General features: G+C 39.9%; 1 pseudogene; it reads left to right on the top strand.

The window, feature by feature from the left end:
• Positions 1-15,152: 15,152 nt before the first annotated feature.
• LOC147455086 (guanosine deaminase pseudogene) lies at positions 15,153-15,575 on the top strand (annotated as a pseudogene).
• The last annotated feature ends 786 nt before the right edge of the window (positions 15,576-16,361 follow it).

Genomic DNA, 16,361 nt, shown 5'->3' on the forward strand with positions numbered 1-16,361 from the left:
CTTCAGACCAATCACCTTTGACTTTTGGCATGGTAGAAGGTATATGGTAACACATTCATTTGTTGTTTTCTACTATGAGTTCAATCACTCCTTCTCCACAAGTAGTCACATTCCCAATCCCTTGAGGATGTAGGATCCCTCTTTTATCCTCTTTCTCACCATTCTTGTTTGACTTCTTTTTGTGAACCCTGTCGTCAACTAAAATCTTAGCTTCCTTCATCAGAACTTGTTCAGCTGTGTCATTTAAGCACTCTTCCTTTCTCTCATTTGTTTCTTTAGAATCAACAGGTGGTTGTAGTATTATCCTAGTCTCAGCTGGCATATATGGTGGAGATTGCATAAGCGCTTCTGTAGTCTTAATCAACCTTTTCACTTCATACACCTTTAGAATTTCTTCCAATGGCTCAAACTTTTTATCGACTAAGACCAAACCTCCTGAACTAGCATCTTTTGGCTTTACTCCACTTGGCTCTTGTTCGCTTTTGGGTGTTTCTTCTAGTATCACACTAGATGAAGACCTTGTTGATTGTTGTACCTGCTCTCAAGCTTGCAATAACTCAACTGTAATAGCCTTTAGCTTCCTATGATAGTGAGCTCTTCCTTAATCTCTCACAGATTTCTTTGCTGATTTCACAGTCACAAACTTGTTAGAGTCATCAGTGCTTTTCTCACTTGTCGCTTTCTGTTTCACTTGCACTCTTATTACTGCCTTCAATGCAACTTTTGCATGTAAATCAAAACCTCTACAATGTTCACTGTTGCTTTTCCTTTCTTATTTGGGTTCTGAGGGCAATCTTGGTACACATGTTTAATTCCAAATTCATCAAAATGTCTACAATCACTCTTTTTCACTTAAGGAGTATTGGCTACAACATTAGGTCAGTTAGTTGGGCATTCTCTAACTAAATGGTCTCCTTCACACTTGAAACCAGGTCTTAGAGTTCCTTGTTGTCTTGGTTGCTGGGCAGATGATCTTTAGAATAAATGTTTTGTTTAGCCTCTCCTTGATTGACTATGAATATTAGTGTTCCTTGGCTCAACATAAACCCTTCATTCTAAAATACACTCCCTATTTTCAAGTGAGGATTACTAGAGGATAAAGAGATATTCTCATGGTCATATGACTCCATAACAAGTGGTGGGTTAGGATCATATGCATGGTGATACCCATAGCTTTCCTCTTTGTAATACGATTGTACCAACACTAAGGCATTCTTTTCTGGGTATTGGTTTGGATACACATATCTCACCACTGCCTGGTTCACTTGGTAGTGGCGGTTGATGGCCAACACTGGTCTTGGTGTTTCAAATCCTAGCTAAGGATTGATTGGCCCATAAGCATATCTTGGTGGTGCTGGTGTTGGCTTATTCTATTGATATGAGGATTCAATGGTGATTTAGGTTGGTATTTTAGGTTAGGCTAATAATTCCTTTTCCTAGCTTGACCCATATTGTAGTAACAATCCTCAATGTTATGATTTGTTCACTTATTCTCGATGGCACACCACTTATGTCTAGGATACTGCTATGGCAATAGGGGACACTAATGTGTTGTCGGACGATCTTCTACACATGATGAGCAATGTCTTAATGGTGGTATTCTCTGGTTTCGGAATCTCAAAGTTTGATCCATTCTCTTTATAGGTTATTTGCAAGATGATCCATATTCATAGTTGTCTGCTGAGTGGAGTCGATTTTGTCATATTTGATCCGTTAGCTATTGATTTCAAGACAACATCCACATCTTGTGATACTTCTCAATAGATCCACAGTTTTCTATTAGGTAGACAACTTCTTTTATGACCTTGTCTAAAGTTGTGCATTTTTTCAAGTGCAAATCCTTCTTGAGGTGCTCGTTCTCAATCCCCTCAATGAACAAAACTACTTGCCGATCTTTGGCGATCTTCCTGAGGTTTCTCACGTGGCGGGCACCTTCAATGTATTTCTTAAATTGTAAGGCTGCCTCTCGGACTTAATCACCATCTTTTTGCTTGAAACAATGAATCTGTGACACCATATTGTGCTTGATTCCTCTCGTCCAAAACTCCTCAACAAAATATTGTAACATCGCTTTTGTGTTTCCATAGTCTTCCTTTCTTAGAGGTTGGAACCAAGTAAGGTTGTGCCTTACAAGGTTAATCCAAAATCTTCAAATTGAATGTGGAAATTTGTGATGTGTTCAACACTCAATATCTATTTAAACGATGCGAAATGTGTATGGGGATCTCTTGATCCATTATACTTCAATGCCATGCATTTTGCGACTCGAGACAGACACATGGATCTTGTCTCAATGACATATCTCATCAGTCTCGGAGCTCTTGAAAAAGCTTTCTCATAAGGAGGTGATTCCATTCTGGGTGTACTCTTGGTACTTCTCTCGTACTCACATCATTTCCATAGTCTTCATAAAAATGTTTCTCTGATTGAGATTGGGAACTCCCCATTGAACTATCTGTGTCAGGCTTCTCCTCAATCTTCTTTGTTTCCTCTGTGGTATTTTGGGCTTCTTCTTCTGCAAGCTTAGCTCTTTCCATTTGCACCCACATTTCTTCTAACTATTTTGCATCGATAGGAGCTATTGATTGGTTTTTGGTTCGAACCCTGTGTGGCACCCATTTTTTTGCAAAGTCTCCTTCATCTCCCCTTTCCTTCTAAAATTCTTATGCTAACCTTTCTTCTCGAGCTTTCCTTTAAGCATTTTCCTCTCTCCCGGGCTGAGGCATCGGCATGGGATTTTTACCTTTCTTGTCTCCTTGCTCTCCTTCAGAGGACTCGGACTTGCGTACTTTCCTCTTAGAGCATGTTTGGGTAGTGCTTTAAGTTAATTTTGTTTTTTCCATCTCTTCCTTGATCTCTTCCTCTTGAAATTGAATCCATATCTTCCTTGATCTCTTCCTCTTGAAATTGAATCCAATCATTCTGTATGGGAGCTTCCAGAAGATCTTGAGATGCTCCGATAGTTTGATAAGCTATTCTTGTTAAAATTTTTGGAGCTGACAGGTAGGTGAGTTTTGTATGTTTATTATTCTTTGTAAGAAATTCAAGCAAATATCAGGCATGGTCTATGGTCACCAGTGTGTTCTACTGGTAAGCCTAGGTGTAGGTTGTTGCCAATGTGTGATTGGGCATAGTGTATCGGCTTGGTCTTTTATCGTCAATGTGAAAGAACTACATGAACATACGGGTGGAAAAGTACCCTTCCTGTCATGCCATGTTTGCAAAGGCTACCGCTACTCCATTTTTCACAAAGAATTCCACTCCCATGTCCTTCTTTCCTTTCATGATGGCTCCTTTATCCGATAGACCTAGGGCTTTTGCGATCAGCTCTGAGGTGATTTTGACTTGGACTTTATCATTTTCGAGGATAGAGATTTCCGTTGTGCCCTCCTTTGTGATGCTGGTGTAGAGCTCATGGGATCTCTAGATGTCAACTCCACATGGGGGTAGTTAGAAATAGTTGAGCATATATGTTTTCTCTAATGCCTCTTCAACGGGCAGCTTCCTTGCAAAGGTGTAGGCTTCCTAGGGGATCATGGGGATTGTGACCATGTTGTTCTCTGAATACCTGTAGGTGGCTTTGTAGACTACTACTCCCTTGAGATCAAGCCTTTCCTTCTCAATGTAAGTGGATGCCTCTTTTAGAGAACCTCAAAGCAAACTAAACGGTGGAATCTGATCGAGCTTCTTCTTGAGACCCCATTTCTTCTTCTTGCCTTTAGCCTCGGACTTCATAGCTCATGTGAATAGTTGTAGTAGATCGGAGATTAGTCAGATGCTGAAGTGATGCTTTTTCAATTTCCATGTATCTAATAAGCTGATTAACGTGTCACCCATTTCAAAACTCATGTATAAAAGAAGCAGAATCTCAACAATTGAAAAAATTCATTTTTCATGCAAAACAGAGAAAAAATCATGTTTTTTTCTCATGCTTGTACACCGGTGAGTTTTTTTAAGTGCTAACTACATGGACCTGATGTACACTACTCTTCTAGTGCCAATTTGATTTGGTGTGATTTGGATAGGAGGTTTGGTTGTAGTCGAGGTTTCAGTCATCTGCTTCAAGTGCTTGGCACTATGGTTGATGTAGGTGTAGGTTTTTTCCAATTTGGCCACATAGATATGTTCCATATACCTCCCCAAACATTTGCCTATGGCTCACTCCTCCTTGAACTTGATGATTACTCTCTCCTGGGAAAAAATTGCAATGTTTTCCACTTTTTTCACAGTTGTAGCTCTGTCAGACACCAAACCTGGTAGGTGCACTTCTCACATTGGTTAGAGATTATTCTCCATTTGCATTCTAAATTTGGTTAACTGGGCATGGGTTAGGTCAACTTTAGTCACTTAGCTAAGCATGGAGTTTTCTTAGAGCGTTTTGCACTTTTCCACTGGGTATGAAACCTCTTGGATAGGTTTTGATAAGATATGGTTCTGCACGTATAGCTTCAAATTCCACAATTGATAGCACTTTGACTTTGCCAGTGATTTTCTTCTTGTTCCCACATTTGATTTTCAAACAAGGTGAAACTTGTGCAACATCTTGTGCTTAATGTCGTGAGCTAGTAGATGATCTTGTATTGGGTTGTGAGTCACTTTCACTAGCGTGGGACTAGTTTTATGGCTTGTGTAGTTGAGATTTTTGTCATACAGTTCATGGAGACTTCCAAAGCCTAAGATCTTCATCAAAAGTGGTTTTTACCCTAAGTTGGACATGAGTGCCAAACTCACAATTCCAAATCCCAGGTGGTGCAAGGTTGAGAGAAAAAAACACGACTTTTTTCCTATATAACACAAAAAAACTTTTTCAACCAAGCAATGATTCATACACACTTATACACTTGTTTCAAGCATTTTTAAGGTGATCCATCATTTAACCCATTGTCGTGTGGACCATAGGGCCAATATGTCCTCAGGAAGGATCCTCTGACCTTGACAACCGATTATCTTGCTTTGTGTGGTACAGTGCATCATCTCCCATTGATTGGGAATAGTCTTTAGAAGCTCCCTGTACTTTCTTTGCCCATTTCATCATCCCATTATTGCTTCATTGATTTTGACAGTTTCTTGTGTTACGAGAGTTTTTTCATTGAGAAACCTTGTAAATCATCCCATCTATGCAAGTTCCTTTACCAAAGTTCATTACTTTGATACCCTGAGGTTGCTGGTCAAATCTTGATTCATTCTGGCAGTTGGCAAAAAATGTGATTTTCTCTTGCAGGGTTTTTCTTGTGACCCAAAATTGACTTTTGAAGTTAGGGGTGTGTTAGTCAACCTCTACTACAAGTGCAAATATTTTAGAATCTTTTGTGAAAGGAGATTGTGATGCTACTGTAGATGCAGAGTGGGCATTTAGTAAAATGCACTTATGATCCTTCTATCCATGATGCATGTATGTCAGTTGTTGTAGATTCACACATGTGGTACTTTGATAGTGATGCTACGGAGCACATTACCTCACATTGTGACTCGTTCACCCCTCCCGAGGCTGTCCCTCATGAGAATACAATCACTTGTGCCAACAATACCTCTTATCCGGTCAAGGAAGTTGGAAAGATTTTGCTAATTGTGCTGCTACAAATGGTAGTTCTTTCACACTTGTTGATGCACTTTATGTACCTTTTGTTTATATATACACTTGCTAAACTTGGTCTTGTTGTGAAAGTTGTGGATGACATATCCATGATCTTAATTTTGGTGATGAAATTGTTCCATATGGCATTTTGTGCCATGGATTGTATAAGCTCACTTTGTATGACAAGTGTGGGTATAGTTTTTCACATGCAATTGTGGATTCAAAGGCAGTTTCAAATACAAAACTTTGGCATGCATGTTTTTGGCAAATGAATTTTACCAGCTTGCATGTTTGCAAAAAACTCATATGTTTTTTTCTTTATCGCCTCTTGAGGCACTTGTGAAGCATGTTTGTAAGATGCGCCATTTGAAGTTACCAAAGGATGGTTCAATAAGGGCTACATGCTGGTTGCAACTTATGCATAGTGATGTTTGTGGGTCTATGCAAACTCCATCCCTAGGAAATTACAATGGAGATGGCACAAGCTATGGTCAAGAGTCAAGCTTTGCCACATTTGTCTTGGCTTGAGGCCAGTAGGTGTGCTACTTATGTACTTAATATGTGTCCTACAAAAGCTTTGTAGGATTACCTTGTTGGCTTCATTCTTGTATTTGTCAATATTTTGTCAAGAAGAGACCTGGTATCTTCCCTAAAAGCAAAATCAACATACATTACTTGAATCCTCAATGTGACATGTACCTAGTTGTCGGCCCATTGGATACACACATTGGTGCCCAATATTAGTTGATTAGTCGACACATATTGTGGAAGCACAAAAAAGTTATAGGGACATTCATATCCATTGATGTGTATTGTGAGCTCCGCAAAACCTATAGCTATGCTGATAGTTCTATTGAATCCTATAAATGTCTTTTGCATGGGGTGTAAGATCAATTATGGCATCTATCGCTAAAGATTCCAATTGATCGTATCCATTTGAGCCCCAGAGTTAGTTAGCGCATGAATAGATAACATTCCAACTTCTAACTTTAAAGCAATGCATGGATCCACATTTGTTTTGTCTTCCTCAATGCTGGTAATCTGATAAATTTTGTGTTTCCTCTTTGTTGCTCGTTCCCTTGCTTCCTATTGTGCTTTGTTGGATCTCAAGCTCTTGGCTTTATTTTTTGTTTTTAGTTGCATGCGTCCTTTCAAGCATCTCTTGTGTCAGCAACGAAAAATTATACTTTGACGTCTGCACCCACTTATCCAATTTGGCATTTCTTGTCCATCCAATGTAGCAAGCTTAATGGCCCCACTCGGTGATATGGAATGAAGTAACGAAGGGGTCCATTCCTCGCCTTTTCAATTTTTTTGTTTTTTGCTAAAGAGTATAGACAAGCACATAATCCCCTGGTGCAAAGTCTTTGCGTTTCACATGTTTGTTATGAAACTCTTTCATGCGTGGTTTTTGGGCGTATATTGCGACTACAATATTTAGTCTAATTTCATCAAATTTTTCTAGCTCATCAAGACGGTCAAACCATTCATGTCCATTCAAGTTTATTGGCTATCCCTGCAATGTTGGACTCATGAATTCTATGGGTAATATTGGATTAAGTCCAAACACCATGTTATAAGGTGTGGTCCCTTAAACCATCTTGTATGTAACTCTATAAGCCCAAACGGTAGAGTTCAACTTTTGATCCCGATTTGATCTATTGCCGTTCAGAATTTTAGTGAGAATCATGCACAAAACTTTGTTGGTGCTTTCAGCTTTGACCATTAGCTTGCGGGTGATATGGAGCTGATTTTCTATGTATGACCAAGAAATCATTCAATGACTTTGTTAACAAATGGGGTCCCCCGATCGCTCACAATCTCTATCAGCAAGCCATATCGTGTAAATACATTTTCATACAAGAATTGTGTTGTGGTGCGCACATCATTTTTTTGTGTAGCTTTAGCTTCAATTCACTTGGTCAAATAGTTTGTGGCTACAATGATATCTTTCACATGAGTTTTGTAAGTAGACGATGCTATGGGGCCCACAAAATCTAGACCCCACTTGGTAAACGTGCGTGCTCACATCATGGGTCTCATTGACATTTTACCCTTTTTGATTGGAACTTTTGTTCCTTGACACTCATCACATTGCTTCATGAATGCTTCAACATACATAAAGAGTGTAGGTCACCATATTCCGACATAAATTATAGACTTAGCCCTCTTATTCACTGAAAAGTGACCTCCTGCTTACCCTGAATGTGCTTCATACAAGATTTATATGTTCTCACTGTTTTGTTGCACAAAGTTTGGGTTGATTATCTTTGCAACGCTTATATACAATTGGTTTCCAATCAATTTGTATGATTGTGTGTCAATTTTAATTTCCTTTATTCTTGTTTTAGACATGTTCTCAGGGAAAGGAACCTGATTTAAATAATCCACAATATACTTATTCCAATGAGGTACCATGTTCACATGGAACAATGTAGCGTACTCCTTAGGGATATTGCCTCCACACGATTTGCAATTTCTAACACACTGATGTGCCTCAAACTTCATACTAGGACATAAAACTCCCATTCTCATCAAGTTTTGATATGTTTTGATTTTCCTGTGATGGATGAAGTCCATGGTGACAAGCGCTTCCTTTAGGTACAAAGTAATGTTAGTGGCTTCTATGCATAACTGCAATACGCCATCCAAACCCCTATGATATAGTCGATCGCTAAGAAGTTGGAAAGGACTGCTTTGCTCAATCAAGCATCTATCAGCTATTTTGTTCTGGTCTATCAATAGTTGTCCTATAGACAAGAGTGGAATTATATTCTCACTCCATCAAAGTATCATTTCTAGGTGAAAGAGATATGCATCTGGAAAATCATCTTCCACTCTGTTTGGATTCTCTCCGTTTAGTAGTTTAGACAGGTGATCAACTCGTTGATGAGTTGTCCCCTTTTTAACCACAATTGTGAAATCAAATTTAAGTAAGATGATAAACCACCTCACTATCCGACTGGTGTTGCATGACTTGTTGACCAAATACAACAATGCTTGGTGATCCATAAAGAAAATGATTTGGTTAGATAGGAGGTAATGTTGCAGCATACACCATCCCCAATCCTTCCCTTTCTGTATTTGTGTAGTTTATTTGGCATTGTTTAGAACTTGATGGCTAGCATAGCAGATTGAAAAATCCGTAGTCTCCTCACGAGGTTGTGCCAGGACACATTCAATGGAAAATGCAAAGGCATCTACATGAACATGAACATGAAAGATTTTACTTCAATGGAAAATGCAAAGGCATCTACATGAACATGAAAGATTTTACTCCAATGTGATGCCTTGATGATCGATGCTTATACCAAAGCCTGCTTCAACTTTTGACACGATTTCTATCAATCTTCTGTCCAATCGAAGGTTACAATCAAACCATAGAGAGGCTTAGCAATAATTGAGTACGTGTAGATAAAATTTCTATAGTATCCACAATGTCCTATGAATGATTGAACCTCTTTTACTATTCTTGGAACACAATCACCTTGATCTTTATATGTCCGTGGATATTCCGTTTGCTGACAAAGTATGACCCAAGATATTGCCTTGTCTTACCATGTAACACATTTTTTTGGATTTAGGCAAATCCGATAGGTGCGACATTTCCCAACTACCTTTTTTAGATGCTCTATATGGTCTTCTCTTAACATTGAGTACACATAAGTCGTCCATATAAATTTCTAAAAAGATACGCAAGTATTCTCTGAAAGCATGAGCCATAAGTCTTTGGAAGGTGGTTGGTGCATTTGTCAACTTGAAAGGCATAACCCAATAAGCAAAAATGTCCCATTCAATTGCAGAATCTATTTTGTGCTACTCTTACGGTTTAATTGCTTATTGATTATAACTTGAAAATACATCCCAAAAGCTATATGCATGTTTTCTTGCTTCTCTTTCCAAGACACGATCAGTGATCGGAAGAGGATAATTACCGTGGCTAGTGTTGCGTTCACTTTTTTAAGATTAAAATATACTCTTAATTTGCCATTCTTCTTAGGTACCACCACAATTGGGGATACCCAATCCTTCTGCTCAATTTCATAGGTGAATTCAACTTGCTTTAGTTTGTTAATTTCCTCTTTGATTTTTTTTTGGTGAAAGTTTCATTGTAGTTGTAAAGGTGTTTTATGTTTAGCTTATCATCAAGCTTTAGAGGAATTGTATGCTGAGACAAATGGCAAAATCAATTCCTTTCAAGTCCTTACAAGACCATGCAAGCACGTCCTTATGCTCCTTGAGCGTTTGAATCACCAACTCTTCCTCATCTGGTGATAGATCCGTAGCAATGTAAGCAGGTTTAAGCTCTTCTCCCGATTCTGCAAGGTCTTTCCTTTTAGCATCCTCGGGTCCATCATAAGATTTTCCTCGCTCAACTTTCTCCCCCATTGGCTGTTCAATGATGATTTTGCGGTCTTGAATAGTGTACTTCTTGTAATCTGAGGGTGCACTCATTTCGTCTTTCCCTGATTCTTTCCCATTTTCATTGTCACTTTCCATTTCTGTTGTCCAAACCTCTTTTAATGCTTGTTTTAGTTCATTGTATTTTGTTTTCCATTCAACCTTAGTCCATTTAGGTTCACTAGCCTCATCCCTTGTCTTTGATGCATCTTTAGGAAGTTTAGTTGGTTGTTCTTTTTTTGGTTTTAGTTTGTTTGGCTGAGAAGGTGTTGACGCCTTTTCAGTTACCTTGTCTCTTATGCAATCCTGGGATCTCACTAGTTGCAAGTATGACTGTTTCCCACAGATTTATGACATTAGATTGCTGCGCGTTTGTTTTTGTAGCATTGTTGTCTCTCAGGTTTCTGACTTGGAAAATCAAAGAAATTTTCAGGTTTGGTTTCAGAATTACTCTCTTGACCTTCTGATTTCTCATCATTTGCACTAAGATCCTCATATCTGTGAGAATCAAGGGTGTCATAATAGCATTAATCACTTGACTCCCTATTTTACTCCAAGGTGTGGCCTGAATCACTTCTCATGGTGGTAAGCTCTATAATAGAAATCTCATCCTAGATACGCAAACATTGCACTTCAGTCCCCAATTTTGGTTTCACTTCCCCAATCTTGATTGTTTCATGGTGAAGTTTGTTTGGATTCACTCTAATCGTACATAAGGGAACTAAGTCTAAACCATTATCTTTGCAAAACTTGGTGGGTGTGATTTCATTGACACACACATATAAGGCAGCCAAAATTGAAGTCCACTTCAAGGGCTCCATTCTCTCTTCAGGAAAAGGTTTAGGTATATAGTCTGGATCTTCACATGGTCTTGCTGTCTTGTTTTTGTCCTTGACAGAACTGTCACAATCAGAAGCTCCACATATCCATAGGTGAGCTTCATAGTTCAACCACACCAATACTTTAGACTCTATAATAGTTGTAGAATAAAAAACTCTACAGGTGTTCTTCATATATCTCTCTAGCTGTCGTCATTTAGTTTGATGCGTGTAATGGTCTCCATGTAGTGTAAGTAAATATAATCATAACCCCAGTCTTGAACCATGTTTAACTAGCACATGAATGGCCATCCTAGAATAAAATCATGGTTATTCTCAGTATTGAAATCTACTATAGTGAATGTTCATACTCGATTCCACAAGAAGTCATCACTATTTGTTCCAAAATTTTAATAGGCTTTGCAATATAGCCATAAACTAATTGCAGTTTCATCTTGGTTTTCCTAAGGGTAGGTTTTCCCCATTTCTCCCAATCAATTTTGTAGCGATGGCAACCCCCGCTCCACTATCTAATAAAGCAATGGTTTCTACTCCTTGGTGCTCTATGGGCAGTGTGGTATTTCATTCTTCTCCTTTGGAATAAACCCCAACATTGTTTATGAGAACTTTTTTGGCCCTCTTTTTGGGTTGGTTCCACTTTTGTAATTCAAGATCTAAAGCTTTGACTGTTTTTTTAATTCCCATTTTCTCCAGATATTTTTTGACATCATTCCATATGTGTGGTCTGGTTTTTAGCAGTTTTTCCATCGTTAGAGTGCATCTCAATGGTGTGGACATAAGTTCTTACAACCCTTGAGAATCTATGATTGGTCGTAAGGTCCCTAGTTGTAATGGTAGGATCATAACATCTGATTTTCCTTTGTAAACACCCAAGTAGGGAGGTAACTTCTTAAAGAAGTCCTCCCGACTATACTCTGATTTCTCTGTACCTTGATCACCATGCATTGACTAAATGTTGACATCAATCATGCCTTTGTCAAGGTCTTTTGCAATGGGTGATGTCCCCTCCTTTTGATTCTCATCTCTTGCTTTCTTGAATATCTTCCACAATTCTTCCAGTCAATTGTCTCTAACCTCTGGCACGTTAGGAGGTATCTGCTAAGTAGAATTATCTGTAGTGTTCTCATATACTTAATTTGTTACATCCTTTTGACATGTGTTACCTCATTCCTTTTCTAGATGGTGTTTTGACTCCTTCTCCTCATCTCGTTTGTCTACTTTTCCCTTTTGTTTTTTATTTATAACTGGAACTTCAGGGTCTTTCAAGTATGCAGATGGTTGAAGAACTATCCTCTCTTGGGTGGGAATTATCGGTGGAGGCACCATAAGAGTTTGAGTAGTGTCCCAATCAACTTTTTGCACACTCCAACTAGAGCTTCTCCCATTCCGCATTAGGATAAGTCAACCATCTATGTTCCATTGTCGACTGTCTAGTCTTGCTTCGTAAGTCTTTAGAATTGCTTCCAATGGTTCACTTTTTTTGTCAACTAGCATCGAATCTCCATAACTAACTTCTCTTGGCGTGGTTTCACTTGGTTTCAGTTTCGTCTCATGTATTTCCTCTAGTACAACACTAGACTTGGGTTTTGCTGATTGCTGTGATTGCTCTCAAGCTTGGGATAGATCAATGGTAATAGCCTTTAGCTTCCTATTGTACTCGGCTCCCACTCTCTCTCGTGTGGCTTTTTTCTAAACGATTTTGTATCAATAGATTTGTGGGAGTCGCTACCCTCCTCATTTGTTGTTTTTTATTTTGCCTGCACTCTCGTTACCGCTTTCAATGGTATTTTTGTTTTTGAATCGGATCCGCTCGAAGATGGTAAAACCTCCACGATTTTCATCGTCACCTTTCCTTTCTTTCTCTTGGTTTTGAGGAAAATCTGGGAATAAGTATTCAATTTTGCAACCTCCACAATATACTCCTTCACTTTTCTTACCATGAGGAGTGCTGACGTCTACCACATTTAGTTGATCCTCTTGGAAATATCTAGCCCAATGGTCACCACCGCACCTAAAACAAGTTCCTAGAGGTCTCTGTTGTTTAGGTCACTATGCATATGGTCTCTGAGGATATGGATTTGGTCTAGAATTGCCTTGGCTAGCTATCAACATCAGAGTCCCTTGACTTAGGGTAAACCCTCTGCCTTGCTTTAAGTTGCCCGTCATTGGCTCTAAGGCTCTAGAGGACGAAAGAGTACTTTCCTAGTCGTATGATTCCATGAATGTCGGTGGATAGGGATCGCTATGATGACAGTGTCCATGGTGTTCCTCCTTGTGAAACACCTCTACTAGTACCAAAGCACACTCTTCAAGATACTAATCTAAATATGTGTACCTCACTATTGCTTGATCATCTCTTGGTAGTGGTGGTTTATGGCCTCACACCGGTCTTAGTCTCTCTGCTCCTAGTTGTGGGTTCATTGGTCCTGAGGCATACCTCGGCGTTGGTGCTGCTGGTCTATTGGGTTGATACCCAGGGTTTGATGGCATGTTCTACTGATACTGAACATTAGGTGGATAAAGCCACTCCCTAACTTGTCCTAGTAGCATTCCTCAATGGCATGATTTGTCTACTAACTAACAAGCGGCACACCATTTCTCCTTAAGATATGGTTGTAGCAGTATAATATATTGTGGTGTCCGATGATCTCCTCCACATGTTAATCATTTGTTGGGTTTCAAGCCCAGATTGTGGTCGTCTAGCCTACGAGAACCCCGCTTATAGCATGTAGATGCAATTTTAGTTATCTTTTTAGTTTGCATGGCAAATACTGCTTTATATTGTAGTGACAAACAATCAAACAAAATAGTGTGTTCTTTTTTTTTTCTTTTTTGAGTATCAAATGTCTCTCTCTCAGTCTACTTGGAAAGAGTTTGAGAATGTCCAAAAGCGTTTTCTCACCAACTTTCTCCAAGTCAAGACACAAACACCCTACATGCTCTTACTTCTTGAGTCCGGATCGCTTCCCATTGAGGTCTTGGGCATGGAAAGGGTTGTGGAGTACATGCGTAAGACACAACGTAGCCCTTTGCATCGACTTCCTAGAATCGCATATGAAGCAAGTCAAAAGGTTCAAAAGACATGCAAGAGCAAAATACTAAGTTCGGGGTGGATGCTTGATATCAAGAAATGGTTTGGAAGATGGGATGCATGTCACTTGGTCAAGGATGTGTCGATCGACTCCCAAGTTAATGAGGCCTTCTTACAACGCCAATGTATCATGGCTTGGGAGAAATCCGGAGGTTCTCGCTTCAGCCATTACACCACACACGTTGCCCCAAACTACAAATCTCTCTTCTTCTCAGAACGAGGTAACCGAACCCATTCCTACATCCTTGAGCCCATCCCGTTGAGTGCGATCCGCACCATTGCCTCCATTCGTCTTAGCTCCCATTCTCTACGCTGCGAGACAGGACGTTGGGGCACTGGCGAGGAGTGTCATCGACTTTGCACCTTATGCCCTCGTCAAGTGCGAGAGAGTGAGTACCACACACTACTTGAGTGCTCAGCTTTTGACCACATTAGGTCCTCTTTTCCCCATATATTCAGCCATGAGCTCTCCCTACATACCTTCCTCTCCCAACCACGATGTGGACTCTCTATTGCGACGCTCATTTCAGCCATTTTTGAGCATCGAGAGTCACTTATGAACTCCACTCACACCACGTGACATGTTCATTTGGTCCCATAGGTCATATTTGACCTCCCAGGACGATAATAGAACTATCTATCTATCTATCTATCTATCTATCTCTCTCTCTCTCTCTCTCTCTCTCTCTCTCTCTCTCTCTCTCTCTCTCTCTCTCTCTCTCTCTCTCTCTCTCTCTCTCTCTCTCTCTCTCTCTCTCTCTCTCTCTCTCTCTCTCTCTCGTCCCGCTGCATCGGCACGCCATGGCTCCCCAAAGGCTGCATCCTCCATAGATTCTTTCCCAACACATGGTATCAGAGCTTGGCATCTGGCTTGTGCTTGACTCGAAGATTGGGCGGGAGCGGATGCTTATGCAGAGAGACAAGAGGAGACCGACTGCACATTTTTTTCTCATAATCAACAACAACAGGGTCGTATTGGATTTCTAGTGAGATCTCGTTCCTTGAGCGCCTTCAAATTCGGTAGCGAATGCCTGCTGCGAGCCAGAAGATCCTTCGACATGTCGTTCTGTGCCATTGTTGCATACATGGCTCTTTTTTTTTCCCCTTTTGTGTTCACACTATTTTTGAAATAGTGGCCAACGAAGAGGTCATTCATACTAGCCTAAACAAAAAAACATCGTGAGCTGCAAGTGCTAGGAGGAAAGCGACTATAAAGGTTCTCTTTTCTATTCTTCTAAGCGGAGCTATGGATGATATTGTTGCCTCAACCTTTTCTGGTCACCATGAGGAGGTTCAAGACAGGGATTGCAATCAGGAAGCCTATGAAGGTGTGAACTGCGGCCATGGAGGATCTTTTGGTGCAGTGGTGATGTTGAAGGATGAGATTGTTGTTAGCCGTCACAACATGGTCCTTAAATACATGGATCCAACAGCTCATGCAAAGGTCACAACCATTCAAGAGGCACGTAAAAAGCTCCGGTGCATCAAGTTGTCAGACTGCGAGATGTATGCTTTGTGTGAGCCTTACCCGATATATTTGGGTGCTATACATCTTTCTGGAATCAAGCCGCTAATCTATGGAGCTCAAGGTGTAGCAACCATTGCAATTGGCTTTGATGAATTCATTGCAGAAAAGGTGTTTAAAGATACTCGAACCAATCATGCTTGACAGTATTCTTCATCTTCACGCTCTTTTGTAGATTCACATATGACATCAAAGATCGACAACTTCTCCAAAACCTGCTCAAGCAACAATATGCTGAGTTCAAAATTAGTTTTACCTATTTAGTCTCATAGGTCTTCCATGATTTTGTTTATATCATCATCTAATGATTTTGTTTATATCATCATCTATATTTTGTCAAAGCTTTGTTTTATTTTGTCAATTGTCAATCATGGTCATGTCCCTTTTGTACGGGTTATAGACACTGCCACATAAAAAGTGGTAAGACCACCCTTTGTTGTTTGGTCGAGTTCTGGTATGTCTCACACTGATAGTTGTTTGAGGGAAGTACACACACACACACCTATGTTATTGTCAAGGGGGGGACGTTACTCATGGTTTCAGGTGATTGGACTCTACCATAGTCTGCTCTCTCGAGTCCATTGTCAGTGGTTTGGGCTTGAGGGGTAGATTGTTGGGTTTCAAGCCCAGGTTGTGGTCATGTAGCCTGTGGGAACCCTGCTTATAGCATGCAAATGCAACTTTAGTTATCTTTTTAGTTTGCATGGCAAATATTGCTTTATATTGTAAGTGACAAACAATAAAACAATATAGAGTGTTCTTTTGTTGCTTTTCTGAGTATCGAATCTCTCTCTCTCTCTCTCTCTCTCTTTATCTCTCTCTCTCTCTCTCTCTCTCTCTCTCTCTCTCTCTCTCTCTCTCTCTTTCTTGTCCTGCTGCACCGGCACGCCATGGCTCCACAAAGGCTGCATCCTCCATAGCTTCTTTCCC

The sequence above is a fragment of the Adiantum capillus-veneris genome, chromosome 6, assembly GCF_014529385.1.
Source record: "Adiantum capillus-veneris isolate H3 chromosome 6, ASM1452938v2, whole genome shotgun sequence".
Taxonomy (NCBI): domain Eukaryota; kingdom Viridiplantae; phylum Streptophyta; class Polypodiopsida; order Polypodiales; family Pteridaceae; genus Adiantum; species Adiantum capillus-veneris.